Source organism: Bombina bombina, chromosome 2 (genome assembly GCF_027579735.1).
Source record: "Bombina bombina isolate aBomBom1 chromosome 2, aBomBom1.pri, whole genome shotgun sequence".
In the NCBI taxonomy this organism is placed as follows: domain Eukaryota; kingdom Metazoa; phylum Chordata; class Amphibia; order Anura; family Bombinatoridae; genus Bombina; species Bombina bombina.
In genome coordinates, this window is record NC_069500.1 from 270,375,571 (window position 1) to 270,400,059 (window position 24,489).

The following is a 24,489-nucleotide window of genomic DNA, read 5'->3' on the forward strand; positions in this document are numbered from 1 at the left end:
TGTCTATTTCATTTGCAAATTTGAATTAGTTAATGTTTATCCTGTTTTATACCCAGACTAATAAGACTATGTTAAAAAAAAATTTTTTTTTTTACTGTTTATTGTACAAATCAGCAACTCTGAACTCTCCCTATAGTAACAGATGCTACAATGCATAGCGCATTGAATTTATTTAAAACACACTGCAGTGCATTTAAAACTGCGTTAACGAGTTCCGGTAGGTGGAGCCAGCAAGGGGAAGCGCTGGTGCATCGCTCTCTGTGAGCGTCCTGGAAGATCCCAGAGAACTGCTGGATTCTTGGCCACAAGTTTGGCGGGCCCGATAACGAACTGTACCCGGGGAAGGAGTGCAGTAATAGGCAGTTGGAACTACACAAGTCGGGCTAAAGTGTCTACTTGCCCGGACACCCCCTCTTATCACAGGTCACAACACCACCTGTCGCCAGAAGCACGTGTGATGCACTATCGGCATCAGGATCCGCTAAGAAGCCGTAACGCAACAAAACACAGCGTGGAGCAAGCCGCTACTTAGGGCGAGCAGGGAGATCTACACATTCCCCATTCAAGGTGATATCGGCCTAACGTTGGTACAATAGCCGGTTCTAGGAAGCAAGTCGGCCCCACAGGCTGGGAAGCGACTGCTAGAAGACGGAGCAGGATCCCTTCATCATAAACCGCAAGTATACGCTTAGTGCTATAAGCGGTTTTATCTGAATGACTTTTTTCACATGTTGTGGCTGGGACTTAAAAAAAAAAAAGAAGGGGGAATAATAGCCGAATAAAAGGACACTAATACTTAAAGAGGCATTTTGATAAAAGATATGCACCTTTTTACTAGCTGCATTTGGCAAATAGCTATGGATAGGACCTCATAAAATGGGGAACGATAAAGTTATTAAAAAACCATAACAGTTGAAAAGATGCAGCTTTAAAATAGTTGCTCTGACAGGCTAACAAAGAACCCGTGGAAAACTATATGCTGGAATAGCTAAAAAGGGAAGAAGGGGAAGGAAGGAAAAAAGAGGAAAAGAGGCGAGAAAGGGGAGAAGAAGGGCCTAAAGGTTTAAAATATCCGTAGCAAGATCAGAAGCACAGGTTTGAAGGAGATCCCTATCCTTAGTGCTAACTGTTCATCGTAATAAGCGCCTGAAAAAAAAAATCTACCCCATTGCCTGATGAATACCTGAATCTAGGATATGTAAGGGTCGATAAGCTGGGGAAAAGAGCTATACCCAAGGAGTTAACAGGACAATGCCATAGAAACAGGAAAATTAAACACATAAAGAACCTTGCCTTAGGACATAAGGAACTAAATATGAACATGGAGCAGTTGATGTAGAAAAACTGAGCCATATGAAAATTAAGAAGCTTTGTATTTCATAATAAGAGGCTGGTTTCCATATCCTCTCAAGCACATGGAACTGTGGACAATAGAATAAGTTTATTTAAAAGGCTTATGAATCTGTAAATTTAACTGTACTCTAAGTATATACATGGTTTCTTGGAATCATATTTAAATGAGAGTCCAGGATTACATTCAGTAGTACGGGTTATAGCATTAATAATTCTTCTATCTCTGTGCAAGTAGTTATACGATAAAAAAAAAAAAAAAAAAATTTTTCGACTACCCCTTTTTATACTTTGATAGTTAACAAACTGCTGTACCTGGCCATTTGAGCAGCAAAAGCACATTAAAGATTATTTACAGTATTTTAGAAGCTATAAGCACGATATATAAGCAATAATAGCAAATACTGGATATAAAGCTATTTTTCTTAGTCAGATAAAGTTATAGTTTTAGGAGTATAAAGCTAACTCTGATTAAGGGGTTTACCTTTGTAGGTGCAGGATATAGGAATAGCCCTGCAGAAGTAATATTTACTTAGAGGTGTTGATTTTTGAGACTATAGGTTTCAGGCTATGAAATCAGCTCTATTGCCAGAATAACAGTCCTGGAATATAAAGGTGTATTCCTTTAATAAGTCTAGCTCTCAAACAGAAAATACCTATCACTCTTCAAATACAGCAGATGCTTCCCAGGGGGAGTCACTCTTCTTAGAGTAAATTACACGTGTTGTTAGAGCACTTGAACATTGATATAAAACAATTTTTTTTTTATTTTTTTTTGTTTTTTCACTTGTAGTATATTTTTATCACTTATTGATATCACTTTATCATTTATTGATTATCTCTTTTTAGGGACAAGTAACACATAAAAGATCAGAAGACATACACACACTACACAGTACACACTACACAGATAAAGTAAACAAATTGAAGCACCTGTTTGTTATCAGCTGCAACATTCTAGGCTATATATGGATAAATATATCACTAATACACAAAGTAGCACTATGTCTAAAAGACAAAAAACTCAAGAGAAAAAACTCACTCGGAAGTCACAGGGTGAAACTTCTTTAGAAGGGGGTGGTGAAGAAGGGTCCCTCTCAGGGGAAGGAGACTGGGTGGTCAGGAAACTGTCAGAGATGTTTTTGCCACGTTTCGATAAAATTCAGTCTGAAGTTTCTAAACTAGCAGAAGATTTTAAAAATTTCTCAGGCAGAATGCAGGAAGCAGAGGAAAGAATATCCGAACTGGAAGATAATCAGAACAGACTAGAACAGATTCAGAATAGGAATAGCAGACAAATATCGGATCTATGTGCAAAAATAGAGGATCTAGAAAACCAGGCACGCAGAAACAATGTAAGAATTATAGGTCTGCAAGAGGGGGGTATGGAAGTAAGTCTACAGGAATTTATGTCAGTACAGCTGCCCAGGATACTAGGGGTTGAAGAGAAAGACCTACCCTTAAGGATAGAAAGGGTGCATAGAATAGGGGCAAGAAGGCAGGATATCCCTGAGCAAAAACCTAGATCAGTAATAGCTAAATTCCTAGACTTCCAAGACAAAGTTAAAATTATGAATTTATATAGAAAGAAAGGAAGTTTGGAATTTAACGGGAAAAAGTTGTTAATGTTCAGTGATTATTCGATGGAAACACTGAATAAGAGAAGAAAAATGACTCCACTGTGTACAAGCTTAATAGCAGCAGGGCACAAAGCAGTTGTCATATACCCAGCAAAATTGAAATATGAGGGTGAAGAAGGGGTGAAAGTTTTTGAAGATCCTGAAGAAGTTAAATATTTTTTTAAAATTGCCTAAGGTGATAGTAATAAGGTGGAATAACAAGTTCGATTCTTTTTGTAAATAATGATTACATATTGTTTGATTTTAATTATGAGTATAAATTTTATAAAAAAGAGTAAACAAGCAATAAGGGTAAACCTGGTTGTTAAGGATGTTTTATTTAACCCTTTTTTTTTTTTTTTTTTCTTCTCTCTCTCGCTCTCTCCTTCTCCTCCCTCTCTTCCTCTCCAGCCCCCTCTTTTCTACAGATCCCGCTGGCTTTTTTAATTACACTCTTAAGCATAATCCAACATCTCATGAACACACAGAGATATAATTATATAGTAAGATAATGCAAAAACTCAAGATAATCTCATGGAACGTTGGTGGGATAACATCCCCTATTAAAAGGAAGGCTATAATAAAATATTTGAAAACGTTAGGAACAGATATTGCCTTAATTCAGGAGACCCATTTAAACAAGATTGAATATATGAAACTAAAATGTAAATGGGTAGGGGAAATTATTGCAACTGATTGTAAAACAAGGAAAAGAGGAGTAGCTATACTTATCAATAAGAACTTAAATTATAGAATTGTGGAAACAAAAGTAGAAGAGAATGAGCGTATAGCTATTATTAAAGTAGAAATCAACTCCGAAGTATTCACAATTTGCAACGTATATGGACCTAATGAGTATAATAAAAGATTTTGGGATGATCTTCAGCGTAAACTATTGGAATATTTAGATACAAAAATAATTTTGGGGGGCGATTTTAATATGGTCCCCAGAATGCCAATAGATAGACTCCAGTGTGGAAATAAGAAGGATCCAGGAAGGAATTCTCGTAGAGAGACTAAGATTTTTAAAGATATATCTGCCAACATTGGCTTATGTGATTTATGGAGATATAGGAACCCAGGAGTTCGAAAGTACACTTGTATATCAAAAACCCATAGATCTTATTCAAGGATAGATCACTTATTAGTTTCAAAAAATGTAATACCTTTAGTTACAGATACATCTATATACCCTATAACAATATCTGATCATGCACCGATAGGGTTAACATATGGATCTCGAATTAAAAAGGGGAATAATTTCTTCTTCCCTAAATATTGGGCAGAAAATACAGAATTCTTTAACTTTTTAAGGAATAAATTAGAGGGTTTCAGGATTAACAATAGTCAACATTTGGGGGAACCAATACTCTATTGGGAAACTGCAAAAGCAGTCTTAAAATCAGAGATGATCACATTTATGGCTTATAAAAAAAAGATACTAGGTAAACGTGAATTACAGCTATTAAATACAGTAAATAATTCTTACAATCAGTATCTTAGAGATGCTTCTATAGCAAACTGGCACAAATACATTTCGGCCACTAACCAACGGAACTTATTTTTAATGCAAAAGTATACGCAAGAAGAGATAAAAGCTAAAAGTAGATTCCAAAGGTTTGGTAATAAGTCAGGTAGATATTTGGCAGGTCTAAATAAAATACATAAGAAAAGAACAGTTATAGCCAATATCCAAAGAGAAGATATTAATATATCCTCCCAAGAGGACATTTTAAAAGCCTTTAAAGAATATTATTCAGATATATATAGAACGCACGGAATAAATCAGGAAAAAAGGAGGAAGTTTTGGGAGGAAGTTAAAGTTCCCCAAATTCCGATAGATCAATTGGATTGGCTGAACCGGCCAATAGAGTTAGAGGAAATAATTGGGAAGATTAAAAAGCTATCAGCAAATAAAGCTAGCGGTCCGGATAATCTCCCAAACGAATTTTACAGGCTAATGAATACAGAAATAGCACCAATATTGGAAAGAGTCTATAACTATGTATATTCTTCACTTCAAGAACTTAGGTTAAATAGATTTATGGATTCTACAACTATAATATTACTTAAACCAGGGAAAGACCCTCAAGACATGGCATCCTATAGACCAATCTCGTTATTAAATTCGGATTTAAAGATATTAACAAGTATCATAGCTGAAAGATTACAAAAAGTGATCCCGACCTTAATACATCCAGATCAATCAGGATTTATTAATGGCAGATCATCTTTTTATAATATCAGAAGAGTTACAAATGTTATTACATATGTTTGGGCTAATAAAGATAAATTCTTTAAAAAAGGAGAGGATCTGTTACTATTAACTTTAGATGCACAAAAAGCATTTGACTCGGTAGAATGGGATCATCTCTTTCAGACTTTGAGGATGTTTGGATTGAAAGGTAATATCTTGGAATGTATCAAAAATTTATACTCCGCCCCAAAAACTGCCTTCTGCATAAATGGACAACAAACAGATTTTATAGAAATGTCCAGAGGCACGAGACAGGGGTGCCCTCTCTCACCAATTTTATTTGATCTAGCCTTGGAGCCATTGATGATACAAGTTAGAGATATGATTCAAGGCATAAGAATTGGGAACACTGAAATAAAAGTAGCAGCATATGCGGATGATATGTTAATATTTTTAAGAAACTCAAAAAAACAGATCCCATTAATATTGGAAATAATAGAAACATTTGGGTCATTTTCTGGCTATAAAGTCAATATACATAAATCAGAGATCCTCTGGTTAGTAAAACAGAAAGGCTCTATTCTAGACTCTAAGTTTAAAGTAGCAGATACATTTATAAAATATTTGGGAATAATTTTTTCTAACATACCTGGGGACTGGTACAAGTTAAATTATGAACACTTATTCACTAAAATTATAGAGGAAATCAAAAGATGGTCACATTTACCTATAACTCTAGCAGGGAAAATCAATATGTTTAAGATGATAACAACACCTAAAATTCTATATGTTATCCAAAATTTACCATTAAAAATTAAGAACAAAGATTTATTACGAATCAAAAGAGCTGTAACCCAACTTTGTTGGAAAGATAAAAAAGCTAGAATATCATATGCAAAACTATCTATCGCAAATGAATGGGGCGGAATGGGGCTACCCGACCTAATTTTATATAACCAGGTATTCCTTGCCAAAATAGTATTAGCTTGGATCTCCAACAACAATAAATTCATAGATTTAGACTTAGAAGAGAACATAGTAAAACCATTTAGCTTAAAATCTTTAATACATGTAGATTACAATAAGCTACCAGATAGGATTAAAAAACTAGATAGCATTACAAATTTAATTACAGCTTGGCAAAAATTATGTAAAATTTTTAAAATAGATTTTCATTTTTCAAATTTTTTACCTTTGGGAGGGAATCCTGGGGTAATGCTGAATGCAGAAGTATGCCAAAAATGGCAGGAAAGAGGCCTTACCTATCTATACCAGTTAATAGATAATCAGAAGAAATGTATATGGGACTTTAATTATTTGAAAGATATGTTTGGATGGGAGAACTCACATTTTTATATATACCTACAGCTAAGACATTATTGTAATTCATTAGGAAGAGTGATCTATATGAAAGATAATTGGGATAAGCTGACTCCTATAATGAATCTCTATGCCCAAGGAAGTACTAGTTGCTCAATATTATATAAGAAACTCATTGACCAAACTAGGATGAAATATGTTTATGAATCTATCAATAAGTGGTTAAGAATTTCCCCAGAATTCATAGTAACTGAGGAGGATATAAGAGGAAGCATGAATAGAACAAGAAAAGCAACCCTACTATCGAGTTGGAGAGAGTCACAAGTTAAAATATTGTATCATGTATACTTAACACCATATGTTATGGCGAAATGGGGCAATCCTCAAAATAATTGTTGCAAACGCTGTAGATATGTAAACGCAGATATAGTACATTGTATGTTCTCATGCCCTAAAATTAAAACTTTTTGGTTAAAAATCACTTATTGGTTGGAAAAGAAATGCAAGATTAGATTAGACATTACCCCAAAAGAAGTTTTTTTCTTAGTTGAAGGCTCAACTTACGGATCAAACACTCGTTTTCTAAATACTACAATATTAATTGTAAGAAACATGATATTGAGTGAATGGAATTCCAAAAAGAGTTTAAGCATAAAGGTTTTCTTGAGGCGAATACAGTTGCAATTGACATATGAACAATTTGACACAGACAATCAATCCGAAAAACAAATTGCAAAATTTATGCTTAAATGGGAACCTTATATAAGATCATTAGATCAGGCAATGCAACAAATAATTATTAAACCATTTGAAAATTCATTATATATTCAAGAGGAACAACTTAGGGGGAGCTGGAGAGTGTAGGGCTGGGGCGGGACGGGGCGTGAGAGGTTTAAGGTCAAAAACAGTATTATATATAAATAGGAGGAGGAGAAGGGAAGGAATCTTTCCCCCTTCTCTTTTTTTTTTTTTTTTTTTGTATGATTTTATTTTTATTTTTTCTATCGCCTTAGATTTAGCAAGGTGCATGTACGATTTGACAATATAATGAGTCAAAAGAAGAGAGAGAGGGGAAGGAAGGAAGGAAGAAGGTTAAAAGATAGATAAAGGAGCGGGGGAAAATGAAAATGAGAGTATAGACTACATTATTATTTATGGAATATAGTATGTAAAATACTTATTTAAAGAGGTATGAATATAAGTTGTAAAAACAAGGTTTATATGTTATTTAATAGCAGAAATATTATTTCATTTGGAACTGTGTAAGTGTGGCTAGAATCACTACCAAGAAGATGTTACTGCAAATGTAATAGTTAGCAACATATTTTTGTTGCCTTGTTGTATTTCTTTTCTTCTTCACTGTTTGTACATGCTATAATACATGATTATCTCAATAAAAAAAAAAGATTTAAAAACTGCGTTAACATTTTATCATGCATCTTGTTGGTCTGACATCATCATGCATAAAATGATTACTTTACACAGAGTAAGGAGCATAGGCACTTTAAGTGCCATGAAGGTCAAAATTAAACCTTTGTGATTTATAGAGAATATGCAATTCCTTTGTATACCTGGCACAGAAGCATGCGTGAGCACTATATTGCAGAAAAAGTATACATTGTTGAACACTAGATGGAGCAGTGTTTCCAACAATATATAACATTGTTGCAAATATTCTGTGCCTACCTAGTACCTATACTGCGCTACTGGTCTAGAGGCCAAGTCATTAAGGGGCTGCATATGTGAGTGACCACCAATCACTGACTATGTTCAGCTTAGGATCAACAGTGCATTGTGACACAGGAGCTGATTTTAGTTAAACAATAATTCTGTTTAAAAAAAAAAAAAAAAGGTACAGCCCATTGGAGTTTTTTTTTTTAATTATTATTATCAGTCATTTACGTGCCATTAAAAATTTTTTATTTAAGAAGGACTTTTTTTTTTTTTACCACCATAATATATATTTGGTCATCATTTTTCCTTTTTTTTAGATCAATCCAAGTACTGCATTTTATGGAGAAAGAGGCTCATCCAACAAAAAATATGAATTAAACTCTATCCAGTGGGTAGATGATTTCAGCCATTAGGTAGGTAAGTTACCTTAGGAAATCTCCAATCCTTCAGTGCAGTTTCATAAGGGTCCCAACCACTGCAGAGTGTTAGTTTTGGTTGGACAACCTGTAAAAACAAAAGTTACATAATACTTACAAAATCATATAACATATTTATTATATTAGCAGTGAAATATATTAAAAATACTATGAAACTGGCAGAAAAATGCATTTCACTGAGATGAAAATACTATGATTACTGTCATAAGCTCAAGTAAGTGAAATCAAAATAAAACATTTAGAAGACAACTAATTATTATCATATGATAACAAGAGAAAATAATGGGTCATACATCAAGAGCTGTTATTAAATCGGTAACTACAAGAGTTACATGTGAGAAAATGAAACATTAGTACAGGGAAAATAAACACAAAAAGAATAGTAAAAGTAAATGTGTGCTCATTTGCAGGTCTAAAACACTTCCAGCTCAAAATTCAAGAAATAGGACATTTCTTAATCTTCAGCCCTAAATGGATGCTACATATGTAAATGAAATTATTATGCAACAATATATCCCTATAATGGGGGTCGATCCGATATAAAGCGTCGCCCGCAAAAGCCGGCGACGCCAATAATTGCGCGGATTTGGTATCCTATATACGGCGTAAGCTAGAAGTTACGCGCGTATATTTCTGCCGTCGCCCGCAGTTTTTTGGGCCATAGGCAGGTATACCAAACCCGCGCAGTTTGGTATCCAATATGCAGCGTAAGGACTTACGTGGCGAAAATGGAGAAAACTTACTCCATTTTCACCTCGCCACAAAAAGCAGCCGTAAGAAGCCTTACGCTGACTATTGGAGCCCCGTAACTCCCTAAACTAGCTGCTAAAATAAACCTAACACCTAACGCATGCGCAATGTCTATCTCCCTGTCAACCGCGATCTTCTAAAATAAACCTAACACCTAACGCATGCGCAATGTCTATCTCCCTGTCAACCGCGATCCCCCCCCCCCCAAATCCCTAATAAAGTTATTACCCCCTAAAACGCCGCTCCCGGACCCCGCCGCCATCTACATAAACTAACCCCCTACTGTGAGCCCCTAAAACCGCCGCCATCTACCTTATCTATCCCGTAATCTGACCCCTTACACCGCCGCCACCTATATAAAAATTATTAACCCCTAATTTAATCTACCTACCCCGCCGCCAGCTATGTTATCTATATTAACCCTAAGTATATTATAGTTAATATAGTTATTACATTATATATATTAACTATATTAACCCTAATTATATTAGGGTTAATATAGTTAATATAGTTACTATAGTATTTATATTAACTATATTAACTCTATCTAACCCTAACACCCCTAACTAAATTTATATTAAATTAATCTAATTAGTTTATAAACTAAAATATTCCTATTTAAATCTAAATACTTACCTATAAAATAAACCCTAAGATAGCTACAATATAATTAATAATTACATTATAGCTATGTTAGGGTTAATATTTATTTTACAGGTAAATAGTTAATTATTTTAACTAGGTATAATAGATATTAAATAGTTATTAACTATTTAATATCTACCTAGTTAAAATAATTACCCAATTACCTGTAAAATAAATCCTAACCTAAGTTACAAATACACCTACACTATCAATAAATTTAATAAACTACAAACATCTATCTAAAAATACAATTAAATTAACTAAACTAAATTACAAAAAAAAAAAAACACTAAATTACAAAAAATAAAAAAAAGATTACAAGATTTTTAAGCTAATTACACCTATTCTAAGCCCCCTAATAAAATAATAAACCCCCAAAATAACAAAAATTCCCTGCCCTATTCTAAATTAAACAAATTTCAAAGCTCTTTACCTTACCAGCCCTTAAAAGGGCCTTTTGTGGGGCATGCCCCAAAGAATTCAGCTCTTTTGCATTCAACAAATACAATCCCCCCCCCCCCATTACAACCCACCACCCACATACCCCTATTCTAAACCCACCCAAACCCCCCTTAAAAAATCCTAACACTACCCCCCTGAAGATCTCCCTACCTTGTCTTCACCACACCGGGCCGAACTCCTGATCCGATCCGGGCGATGTCGTCCTCCAAGCGGCAAAGAAGAAATCTTCCTCCGGCGATGTCATCCTCCAAGCGGCAAAGAAGAATTCTTCCTCCGGCGACGTCTTCCTCCAAGCGGCAGCAAAGTCTTCATTCTTCCGGCGGCATCTTCAATCTTCTTTCTTCGCTCCGCCGCCGCGGAGCATCCATCCCGGCCGACTGCTAAACTTGGAATGAGGTACCTTTAAATGACGTCATCCAAGATGGCGTCCGCCGAATTCCGATTGGCTGATAGGATTCTATCAGCCAATCGGAATTAAGTTAAAAAAATCTGATTGGCTGATTGAATCAGCCAATCAGATTCAAGTTCAATCCGATTGGCTGATCCAATCAGCCAATCAGATTGAGCTCGCATTCTATTGGCTGTTCCGATCAGCCAATAGAATGCGAGCTCAATCTGATTGGCTGATTGGATCAGCCAATCGGATTGAACTTGAATCTGATTGGCTGATTCAATCAGCCAATCAGATTTTTTTAACTTAATTCCGATTGGCTGATAGAATCCTATCAGCCAATCGGAATTCGGCGGACGCCATCTTGGATGACGTCATTTAAAGGTACCTCATTCCAAGTTTAGCAGTCGGCCGGGATGGATGCTCCGCGGCGGCGGAGCGAAGAAAGAAGATTGAAGATGCCGCCGGAAGAATGAAGACTTTGCTGCCGCTTGGAGGAAGACGTCGCCGGAGGAAGAATTCTTCTTTGCCGCTTGGAGGACGACATCGCCCGGATCGGATCAGAAGTTCGGCCCGGTGTGGTGAAGACAAGGTAGGGAGATCTTCAGGGGGGTAGTGTTAGGATTTTTTAAGGGGGGTTTGGGTGGGTTTAGAATAGGGGTATGTGGGTGGTGGGTTGTAATGGGGGGGGGGGATTGTATTTGTTGAATGCAAAAGAGCTGAATTCTTTGGGGCATGCCCCACAAAAGGCCCTTTTAAGGGCTGGTAAGGTAAAGAGCTTTGAAATTTGTTTAATTTAGAATAGGGCAGGGAATTTTTGTTATTTTGGGGGTTTATTATTTTATTAGGGGGCTTAGAATAGGTGTAATTAGCTTAAAAATCTTGTAATCTTTTTTTTATTTTTTGTAATTTAGTGTTTTTTTTTTTTTTGTAATTTAGTTTAGTTAATTTAATTGTATTTTTAGATAGATGTTTGTAGTTTATTAAATTTATTGATAGTGTAGGTGTATTTGTAACTTAGGTTAGGATTTATTTTACAGGTAATTGGGTAATTATTTTAACTAGGTAGATATTAAATAGTTAATAACTATTTAATATCTATTATACCTAGTTAAAATAATTAACTATTTACCTGTAAAATAAATATTAACCCTAACATAGCTATAATGTAATTATTAATTATATTGTAGCTATCTTAGGGTTTATTTTATAGGTAAGTATTTAGATTTAAATAGGAATATTTTAGTTTATAAATTAATTAGATTAATTTAATATAAATTTAGTTAGGGGTGTTAGGGTTAGATAGAGTTAATATAGTTAATATAAATACTATAGTAACTATATTAACTATATTAACCCTAATATAATTAGGGTTAATATAGTTAATATATATAATGTAATACCTATATTAACTATAATATACTTAGGGTTAATATAGATAATATAGCTGGCGGCAGGGTAGGTAGATTAAATTAGGGGTTAATCATTTTAATAGAGATGGCGGCGGTGTAAGGGGCTTAGATTAGGGGTTAATAATTTTAATATAGATGGCGGCGGTGTTAGGGGCTCACTTTAGGGGGTTATAGATATAATATAGCTGGCGGCGGGGTACGGGAGCGGCGGTTTAGGGGTTAATAATTTTATTAGGTTGCGGCGGGGTAAAGGAGCGGCGGTTTAGGGGTTAATAGCATTTTTATTGTTAGGCTAGTGAGGGGGGATAGCGGATAGAGGGTTAGACAGTGCGGGCTATGTTAGGGAGGCGTGTTAGACAGTGCGGGCTATGTTAGGGAGGCGTGTTAGACAGTGCGGGTGTTTTAGACTTTAGTCAGGTTTTATAGGCGCCGGCAGATTCTAACGTGGCGCAAGTCACTGGCGACGTCAGAAATTTGTACTTACGCAGATTTCTGGACATCGCTGGTTTGTGAGACTTACGGCACGTTAGCATCTGACGGCGACCTATATGGGATGGCTCGAGTTGCGAGCTGAAACTGCGGGCGACGCCGGTTCCCTCGCTTGCGCCGCAAACTGCGATCGATATCGGATCGCGCCCATGATAGGCAATAGTGCCCATGGCTGGAAATTTGCTCTAGTCCACTAGTCCAGAAAAGGTAAGAAATTACAGCAGAATAGTAATAATTTAGCACTTTACCTACATTTAACAGTAAGTGGTCTGGTTACTTTTTTTTGTTCCTGACCAGTAACATTTCTTTCCTCATAACTAGTTAACTACAATGACATTTTACCACCACTTTTAATGTCAATACACTATATACAGTTTTTAACATATGAAAAGATGGAATGCTTTAGCTAAACATCATCCACAAACAGCAGATGTCATCATTTTTGGAGCTGATCAGTAAGGTGTAGTGTGGTGCTATGAATATAATTTTAAAGGGACAGTAACACAGTAATTCCCTATAAATTAACTTGATTAAATAATTAATGAAAATTAAACATCACCAAACACACTCATCATTTATTTTTCTTGCTTTTTGCTGTAAAAATCATGGTTTTCTCCTGAGGCACAATACTGTAAACTATCTGAACCAGCTATATACTACACAGTGATTGCTTACAGCAGCACACAAACTCATTTACAGCTAGTCCTTAATTAATAGCCAAAATCAAGAGAGCTGAAATAAACATACTCACCACCGTTTTCAAGTGTATTAGCATAACTCACACAGTTTGTGAAATTAATTACTGATATATACTATATGCATATAATGTGCCAGAAAATGAATTTAGTTTCTGCTGAGCTGAATGACAGAAGACCATCACTATGCAAAGACAGCAATGAAAAGACGTGTTTGTTGATAAGAGAGCACTGATGATGTTTCCAGGCAGTTTTACAACATTCTCTATGTATAATACAAAATACAATGTAAAAAACGACTCGGTATATCTAATGAACAGAATACAGTTTAGACCTTTTTAACAGCTATTCCTATAAAAAGAGCATGTTGAGAAGTAAATGTAATTTAATTCACCTTGTAACTAATGATTATTTTTCAACATTGATTAAATAGTAATTGTAAATGTGTGTGCACAACTGTCTTTGTATACACTGCACATCACCCAATCGTCCCATAGAGCTTGTTAAACATCTCTTTTCTGCAAGTGCAGCAAACGTTTAATTGAAAACTTCTCTCCTTGCCAGCTTTTTGACATCAGCCTTTTTTCTTAATAGTGTATTGTCTATGATACCATATTGTTTAAATATAATCATTGTATAGTATATGAACTAACCATATCAGCAGACTACATTTTTAAATCTCATTCAAAGGAGAGAGGGTTTTTTTAATATAAAAAGAGCTTCAAAAAATTTACGAAATCTAGGACCCAACCCAAACATTTAGGAGACACCAATTATTTAGTTCTCAGTTCTATCCCCTTTAGATACAGAAACACACAACTGTGATATAAGACCTTGTTTGTGAAAAACAAGCACAAAACTTTAGGTTAACCCCTTGGCTCCCAGTAAATACATAACAGTGGATGCTAGGAACACCCACAGTGCTAGATTATGAGTGGTGCGCTAACTGTAACGCAAGTGCGATATCAGGTTTTTTTAAACTCTCTAGAGCGTCTTCAGCCTCTCTAGCCTCACAAGTCCTTATGTTGTTAAATAGTTTGATTAACCCTCTGTGGCTTGCATAGTACCTTTAGTGCTGGACTACACTACTTAAATTGGAGTTACCTAGTAGTCAGCACTGATTGGCTAAAATGCAAGTCTATCAAAAGAACTGAAAATAAGGGGGAAGTCTACAGAGGCTTAGATACAAGATAATCACAGAGGTAAATATATATATATATATAACTGTGTTGGTTATGCAAAACTGGGGAATGGGTAATACAGGTATTATCTATCTTCTTAAGCAATAAAAAGTCTGGTGTAGCCTGTCCCTTTAAAGGGACATGCTTATCAGAAAGTAAAGTACTGTTCTAGAGCAGAGCTTCTTAAACTTTTTCACACGAGACCTCTTTTACATTGGAAAATTTTCAACGACCCCCATTATTATAATATACGAAACAAAACCATTGCCAGGCAGGTATACAATTGTTTTTTAACTATACCATACCACACAAGTTAGGGAATTACTGGCAAAATAAATAAATTCAACTTTGTAGCAGTTGATAATGACTAATGGTTAAATTAATTTTCTAACTCTGCGCACCTTCCATCTAGGCTTCTCCTCCAATATTTGAGAAACCTTAGGCTTTAAGTTTTTATTAAAGCTATCACATATGCAATTCTTTAAGCAGCACTTGTTATGCACTCCCCAGCCCATCTGATACATACACCTGCCATAGATAAAGTGCATCTATTTTTAGATGGTGTTAATAGGATATATATGCATTTCAAAAGTTTGATCAAACTCAGATTTCTGAAGATTTGCCTCTTTTGGCAGTGAAGCGGCTAAAGCAAATAAGCTTATCCATATTTATGTTATGAATATGTTCTTTGATTGCTAGAGTTTGATTATTACAAAGGAGAGTTATTAAAAAATAAGGTTTATAGGAAGTTCAGTTTTTTATATATCACTGCAAAAAGTGGATTGTAAGGACATTTTAAGGGCTCATATCTCTTAAGTGAAGGAGGCGTAGTGATATTTTCTAAGTCTAAATTTAGTAACAAAAAAATTATCATTTTTATCTGATAAAGTGCACTAACGAGGTCAGAGATTACTGGTGTGTGGAATGTTTTTCATTGGTAGTCCCAGGATACTTAAAAGGGCATCTCAAAGTCATGAGCCGATTTAATAGATCTTGGACATTCCATAGCAAATTATTTGACTCTCCTATATCCCCATTCATCATACTCATATTCCCTATCATCTACACTTGCTGGCTGCAGATCAGAAGGCAGTTGAGTTGCTGGTCTCCCCCTGAAATTCTGCCCAGTTTACAGTAAAAATATAAAAATTAAGTAACACAGGAAGTGACAAAAAATTAGGATTATACAAATGTGTTGCTATGGAGATTTGAACATTAGATAGGGACAGTCTAGTTGAAAACAAACTTTCATTATTCAGATAGGGCATGTAATTTTAAACAATTTTCAAATTTACATCTATCACCAATTTTGCTTTGTTCTCTTGGTATTCTTAGTTGAAAGCTAAACCTAGGAGGTTCATATAATTTCTAAGCCCTTGATCTCATCTCAGAGCATTTTGACAGTTTTTCACCACTAGAGGGTGTTAGTTCATGTGTTTCATATAGATAACACTGTGCTCATGCACATGGAGTTCCTAGGAGCCAGCACTGATTGGCTAAAATGCAAGTCAAAAGAGCTGAAATAAGGGGCAGTTTGCAGAGGCTTAGATACAAGATAATCACAGAGGTAAAAAGTATATTAATATAAATGTGTTGGTTATGCAAAACTTGGGAATGGGTAATAAAGGGATTATCTATATTTTAGAACAATAAATATTCAGGTGTAGACCAGTGATGTGCAGTCACTAGAGGCAGGTGAGGCAGTGCTTCACCTCTCATATGGGCAAAAATATATATTTTTTTATTGGCTTTAAAAAAAAAATTGTATTTTTTTTCCCCAGCATTTTTTTTTCTCACAGCTATATGTTGTGCAATGCAGAGGCACAAGCAAGTCTGCCCACCATTACACAACATGCTGCGCCCCCTACTGGATGCAAGTGGTTAAGATCATTGCATTGCCCATTAACTGGTTATTTGAGGCAGTCCTATTTGGGCTGAACCAATCCAGCGAGAGGCATTAGTAAGTGGAACTTAGGGTTGGGGCTGGATGTTAAATCATATAAAACAAAGCAAAAACGGAAAAAAACAACTTTCATATATTTTGTTGCTGTCCTGTGAACCTGCTAGCTTTGCTAAAGTGAAAAAGAGAGTTCTGTTCTTCCCCTCTAAGTGCAGTGGAATGTGCCACTGTCACTTCCTGAATCCTTACAGAGCAGGAAGAGAGAGGCACAGAGAACACTGTTTCAGCCACATCTTATTGAAGTAAGATTTTACTAAAAAGGGATTCTGTTAGTGAAAATGATTATTTAATGAATGTGGTTTAGTGTTTTTTTTACTCTTTTACAGCAGGGTCGTTTTTGTATTTTGTTTACTCAAACTTTACACCCACTAACTTAGCAGCTTGCCTCTGTACTAATGTATAGTCTTACTTTCTGAACTCTCTGTAGCTCTGCTGTTTTATTACTTTAAAATGCAGTGGTCCCTCTCCCCCCTCCCCTTGTGTGTGTGTGTGTGTGTCTCTCTCTCTATCTATCCATCTCTCTCCTTATGTGTTGTTCTCCCCATGGTCTCTTTCTCTCTCTTCCTCCCCCTCTGACTCTCTAATCCCTTATGTAATGAAAGAATCTATAAGCATAATTTACAGCATTAAAGGGCCACTAAACCCAAAATCTTTCTTTCATGATTCAGATAGAGAATAGAAATTTAAACAGCATTACAATTTACTTCCATTATTTATTTTGCTTCATTTTTTAAATATCCTTAGTTGAAGAAAAAGCAATGCACATGGTGAGCCAATCACACAAGGCTTCTATGTGCAGCAACCAATCAGCAGCTAGTGAGCATATCTAGATATGCTTTTCATCAAAGAATATCAAGAGAATACAACAAATTAGATAATATAAGTAAATTAGAAAGATGTTTAAAATTGCATTCTCTTTATAAATCATAAAAGAAAAAATGTGGGTGGCATGTCCCTTTAAAGTAAAAAATATGTTTTAAACATATTTTAATGGGCATGGGTTTCTAGATCTCATAATCAGAGCAAGCATTGTGTTATCTGGCAAGAGTTTCTGTTACAATCCTTTTAGACTAAAATCAGATGTTTACTAAGTTGACCAGTTTTCCAAGACACCATTTAAAGGGACATGAAACCCATATGAAACCCATATGCAAATTTAAATAACTTTCCAATTTACATCTAATATCTAATTTTCTTCATTCTTTTGATGTCCTTTGTTGAAAATCATATCTAAATATGCTCAGTAGCTGCTGATTGGTGGCTGCACATAGATACCTCATGTGATTGGCTCACCCATGTGCATTGCTATTTCTTCAACAAAGGATATCTAAAGAAAGAAGGCGTGTCCTAGCCACTGCCTCACCAGCCTCTGACGTCACTGCACGTCACTGGTGTAGACTGTCCCTTTAAGTATTAAGGGAAATGCTCAAATAAAATTAATATATAACAATAGATGAATATACTGTATATTTTTTTTTATATATATATATATATATATATATATATATATATATATATATAATTTTATTATTATTATGTTGAAATTGTAAAAAAAAAACACAACCAAAAGATGATTTCACAATGATGGAATTAAAAAAAAAAGTTTAAAAACCGGGAGTGAAACCACTCTAGCATTTTTATTTAATCAAAATTTAATTAAGAAGGCAACTCTATTTTACATCCTACAATAACGTTTCCTAACTCTATTGCTATCCCCTCAAACCCTTTTTCATGTAAGTCTATGAGCCCAGTTGTCTGTAGATCACCTTCATAAGAGCTAACTACAAAAGTGCAACTCTCGGCAGGGCCCATTTGATCCCTATAAATGTTATCTTGTATACCGCCAATGTTTATAGGGCTGCAGAATCTGTTGGTGCTCTACAAATACCTGATAATAATAAATAATAATAATTTTACTGATAATGGTAAAGCATGAGCCTGCTTGTAAAGGAATCTGTTTTACTTATAATGGTATAGCTCGAGCCCGCTTGTAAAGGAATCTGTTTTACTTATAATGGTATAGCTTGAGCCCGCTTGTAAAGGAATCTGTTTTACTTATAATGGTATAGCTTGAATCCGCTTGTAAAGGAATCCGTTTTACTGGTAATGGTATAACTTGAGCCCGCTTGTAAAGGAATCTGTTTTACTTATAATGGTATAGCTTGAGTCCGCTTGTAAAGGAATCTGTTTTACTTATAATGGTATAGCTTGAGTCCGCTTGTAATGGAATCTGTTTTACTTATAATGGTATAGCTTGAGTGCGCTTGTAAAGGAATCTGTTTTACTTATAATGGTATAGCTCGAGCCCGCTTGTAAAGGAATCTGTTTTACTTATAATGGTATAGCTCGAACCCGCTTGTAAAGTAATCTGTTTTACTTATAATGGTATAGCTTGAGTCCGCTTGTAAAGGAATCTGTTTTACTTATAATGGTATAGCTTGAGTCCGCTTGTAAAGGAATCTGTTTTACTTATAATGGTATAGCTTGAGCCTGCTTGTAATGGAATCTGTTTTACTTATAATGGTATAGCTCGAGCCCGCTTGTAAAGGAATCTGTTTTACTTATAATGGTATAGCTTGAGTACGCTTGTAAAGAAATCCGTTTTACTGGTAATGGTATAGCTTGAGCCCGCTTGTAAAGGAATCTGTTTTACTGATAATGGTATAGCTTGAGTCCGCTTGTAAAGGAATCCGTTTTACTTATAATGGTATAGCTTGAGCCCGCTTGTAAAGGAATCTGTTTTACTGATAATGGTATAGCTTGAGTCCGCTTGTAAAGGAATCTGTTTTACTGATAATGGTAAAGCATGAGCCTGCTTGTAATGGAATCTGTTTTACTTATAATGGTATAGCTTGAGCCCGCTTGTAAAGGAATCTGTTTTACTGATAATGGTATAGCTTGAGTCCGCTTGTAAAGGAATCCGTTTTACTTATAATGGTATAGCTTGAGCCCGCTTGTAAAGGAATCTGTTTTACTGATAATGGTATAGCTTGAGTTCGCTTGTAAAGGAATCTGTTTTACTGATAATGGTATAGCTTGAGTCCGCTTGTAAAGGAATCTGTTTTACTGATAATGGTATAGCTTGAGCCCGCTTGTAAAGGAATCCATTTTACTGATAATGGTATAGCTTGAGTCTGCTTGTAAAGGAATCCGTTTTACTGATAATGGTATAGCTTGAGCCCGCTTGTAAAGGAATCCGTTTTACTGATAATGGTATAGCTTGAGTCCGCTTGTAAAGGAATCCGTTTTACTGATAATGGTATAGCTTGAGTCCGCTTGTAAAGGAATCTGTTTTACTGATAATGGTATAGCTTGAGTCCGCTTGTAAAGGAATCCGTTTTACTGATAATGGTATAGCTTGAGTCCGCTTGTAAAGGAATCCGTTTTACTGATAATGGTATAGCTTGAGTCCGCTTGTAAAGGAATCTGTTTTACTTATAATGGTATAGCTCGAGCCCGCTTGTAAAGGAATCTGTTTTACTTATAATGGTATAGCTTGAATCCGCTTGTAAAGGAATCCGTTTTACTGGTAATGGTATAACTTGAGCCCGCTTGTAAAGGAATCTGTTTTACTTATAATGGTATAGCTTGAGTCCGCTTGTAAAGGAATCTGTTTTACTTATAATGGTATAGCTTGAGTCCGCTTGTAATGGAATCTGTTTTACTTATAATGGTATAGCTTGAGTGCGCTTGTAAAGGAATCTGTTTTACTTATAATGGTATAGCTCGAGCCCGCTTGTAAAGGAATCTGTTTTACTTATAATGGTATAGCTCGAACCCGCTTGTAAAGTAATCTGTTTTACTTATAATGGTATAGCTTGAGTCCGCTTGTAAAGGAATCTGTTTTACTTATAATGGTATAGCTTGAGTCCGCTTGTAAAGGAATCTGTTTTACTTATAATGGTATAGCTTGAGCCTGCTTGTAATGGAATCTGTTTTACTTATAATGGTATAGCTCGAGCCCGCTTGTAAAGGAATCTGTTTTACTTATAATGGTATAGCTTGAGTACGCTTGTAAAGAAATCCGTTTTACTGGTAATGGTATAGCTTGAGCCCGCTTGTAAAGGAATCTGTTTTACTGATAATGGTATAGCTTGAGTCCGCTTGTAAAGGAATCCGTTTTACTTATAATGGTATAGCTTGAGCCCGCTTGTAAAGGAATCTGTTTTACTGATAATGGTATAGCTTGAGTCCGCTTGTAAAGGAATCTGTTTTACTGATAATGGTAAAGCATGAGCCTGCTTGTAATGGAATCTGTTTTACTTATAATGGTATAGCTTGAGCCCGCTTGTAAAGGAATCTGTTTTACTGATAATGGTATAGCTTGAGTCCGCTTGTAAAGGAATCCGTTTTACTTATAATGGTATAGCTTGAGCCCGCTTGTAAAGGAATCTGTTTTACTGATAATGGTATAGCTTGAGTTCGCTTGTAAAGGAATCTGTTTTACTTATAATGGTATAGCTTGAGCCTGCTTGTAATGGAATCTGTTTTACTTATAATGGTATAGCTCGAGCCCGCTTGTAAAGGAATCTGTTTTACTTATAATGGTATAGCTTGAGTACGCTTGTAAAGAAATCCGTTTTACTGGTAATGGTATAGCTTGAGCCCGCTTGTAAAGGAATCTGTTTTACTGATAATGGTATAGCTTGAGTCCGCTTGTAAAGGAATCCGTTTTACTTATAATGGTATAGCTTGAGCCCGCTTGTAAAGGAATCTGTTTTACTGATAATGGTATAGCTTGAGTCCGCTTGTAAAGGAATCTGTTTTACTGATAATGGTAAAGCATGAGCCTGCTTGTAATGGAATCTGTTTTACTTATAATGGTATAGCTTGAGCCCGCTTGTAAAGGAATCTGTTTTACTGATAATGGTATAGCTTGAGTCCGCTTGTAAAGGAATCCGTTTTACTTATAATGGTATAGCTTGAGCCCGCTTGTAAAGGAATCTGTTTTACTGATAATGGTATAGCTTGAGTTCGCTTGTAAAGGAATCTGTTTTACTGATAATGGTATAGCTTGAGTCCGCTTGTAAAGGAATCTGTTTTACTGATAATGGTATAGCTTGAGCCCGCTTGTAAAGGAATCCATTTTACTGATAATGGTATAGCTTGAGTCTGCTTGTAAAGGAATCCGTTTTACTGATAATGGTATAGCTTGAGCCCGCTTGTAAAGGAATCCGTTTTACTGATAATGGTATAGCTTGAGTCCGCTTGTAAAGGAATCCGTTTTACTGATAATGGTATAGCTTGAGTACGCTTGTAAAGGAATCTGTTTTACTGATAATGGTATAGCTTGAGTCCGCTTGTAAAGGAATCCGTTTTACTGATAATGGTATAGCTTGAGTCCGCTTGTAAAGGAATCCGTTTTACTGATAATGGTATAGCTTGAGTCCGCTTGTAAAGGAATCTGTTTTACTTATAATGGTATAGCTCGAGCCCGCTTGTAAAGGAATCTGTTTTACTTATAATGGTATAGCTCGAACCCGCTTGTAAAGTAATCTGTTTTACTTATAATGGTATAGCTTGAGTCCGCTTGTAAAGGAATCTGTTTTACTTATAATGGTATAGCTTGAGTCCGCTTGTAAAGGAATCTGTTTTACTTATAATGGTATAGCTTGAGCCTGCTTGTAATGGAATCTGTTTTACTTATAATGGTATAGCTTGAGTCCGCTTGTAAAGAAATCCGTTTTACTGGTAATGGTATAGCTTGAGCCCGCTTGTAAAGGAATCTGTTTTACTGATAATGGTATAGCTTGAGTCCGCTTGTAAAGGAATCCGTTTTACTTATAATGGTATAGCTTGAGCCCGCTTGTAAAGGAATACGTTTTACTGATAATGGTATAGCTTGAGTTCGCTTGTAAAGGAATCCGTTTTACTGATAATGGTATAGCTTGAGCCCGCTTGTAAAGGAATCTGTTTTACTGATAATGGTATGGCTTGAGTTCGCTTGTAATGGAATCTGTTTTACTGATAATGGTATAGCTTGAGTCCGCTTCTAAAGGAATCTGTTTTACTGATAATGGTATAGCTTGAGCCCGCTTGTAAAGGAATCCATTTTACTGATAATGGTATAGCTTGAGTCCGCTTGTAAAGGAATCCGTTTTACTGATAATGGTATAGCTTGAGCCCGCTTGTAAAGGAATCCGTTTTACTGATAATGGTATAGCTTGAGTCCGCTTGTAAAAGAATCCGTTTTACTGGTAATGGTATAGCTTGAGCCCGCTTGTAAAGGAATCTGTTTTACTGATAATGGAATAGCTTGAGTCCGCTTGTAAAGGAATCTGTTTTACTGATAATGGTATAGCTTGAGCCCGTTTGTAAAGGAATCAGTTTTACTTATAATGGTATAGCTTGAGCCCGTTTGTAAAGGAATCCGTTTTACTGATAATGGTATAGCTTGACTCCGCTTGTAAAGGAATCTGTTTTACTGATAATGGTATAGCTTGAGTCCGCTTGTAAAGGAATCTGTTTTACTGATAATGGTATAGCTTGAGCCCGCTTGTAAAGGAATCTGTTTTACAGATAATGGTATAGCTTGAGTCCGCTTGTAAAGGAATCTGTTTTACTGATAATGGTATAGCTTGAGTTCGCTTGTAATGGAATCTGTTTTACTGATAATGGTATAGCTTGAGCCCGCTTGTAAAGGAATCCGTTTTACTGATAATGGTATAGCTTGAGTCCGCTTGTAAAGGAATCTATTTTACTGATAATGGTATAGCTTGAGCCCGCTTGTAAAGGAAATGTTCGATTTCTACTATGCACAGTGGTTGTAGTTATCTGATGATGAGTGACGTTCTTAGCCGTATGTAATTATCTTTAACTTGTGAAAAGATTTTTGCTCTGCTAATGACTTCCTTTCATTTATTAGAACCATAGAAACATTGGTTTTGATACAAGGGAGGAACCAGATGCATCTAGTCTGCCTTTATTACTATCTGGTATGTAATTTAATGTTATGTTAGTAAAAACACTATTAAAGGGATAGTCTAGGCCAAAATAAACTTTCATGATTCAGATAGAACATGTAATAAACAATTTTCCAATTTACTTTTATCACCAATTTTGCTTTGTTCTCTTGGTATTCTTAGTTGAAAGCTTAACCTAGGAGGTTCATATGCTAATTTCTTAGACCTTGAAGCCCACCTCTTTCAGATTTCATTTTTACAGTTTTTCACCACTAGAGGGTGTTAGTTCACGTATTTCATATAGATAACACTGTGCTCGTGCACGAGAAGTTATCTTGGAGCAGGCACTGATTGGCTAGACTGCAAGTCTGTCAAAAGAACTGAAAAAGGGGCAGTTTGCAGAGGCTTAGATACAAGATAATCACAGAGGTTAAATGTATATTATTATAACTATGTTGGTTATGCAAAACTGGGAAATGGGTAATAAAGGGATTATCTATCTTTTAAAGCAATAAAAATTCTGGTATAGACTGTCCCTTTAAAGGAACAGTAAACACCAAAAATGTTATTGTTTAAAAAGATAGATAATCCCTTTATTTACCATTCCCCAGTTTTGCATAACCAACACTGTTATAGAAATATACTTTTTACCCCTGTAATTACCTTGTATCTAAGCTTCTGCTAACTGCCTCCTTATCTTAGATCTTTTGACACACATTTCAGGCAATTAGTGCTGACTCTTAAATAACTTCACGTGCGTGAGTACAATGTTATCTATATGAAACACATGAACTAACGCCTTCTAGCTGTGAAAAACTGTCAAATGCATTCAAATAAGAGGCGGCCTTTAAGGCCTTAGAAATTAGTATATGAGCCTACCTAGGTTTAGCTTTCAACTAAGAATAACAAGAGAACAAATCAATTTGATGATAAAAGTAAATTACATGCCCTATCTGAATTATGAAAGTTTAATTTGGACTTTACTATCCCTTTAATAAAGAGCAG

General features: G+C 35.6%; 1 long non-coding RNA gene across 1 annotated transcript in view; it reads right to left on the bottom strand.

Moving 5' to 3' along the window:
* Positions 1-24,489, bottom strand: part of LOC128648718 (uncharacterized) — a 56,853-nt gene that overhangs the window by 10,359 nt on the left and 22,005 nt on the right. Inside the window, exon 3 of the long non-coding RNA XR_008400617.1 lies at positions 8,587-8,664. This is a non-coding gene — a long non-coding RNA (uncharacterized LOC128648718). The remainder of the gene's footprint in view (positions 1-8,586; positions 8,665-24,489) is intronic.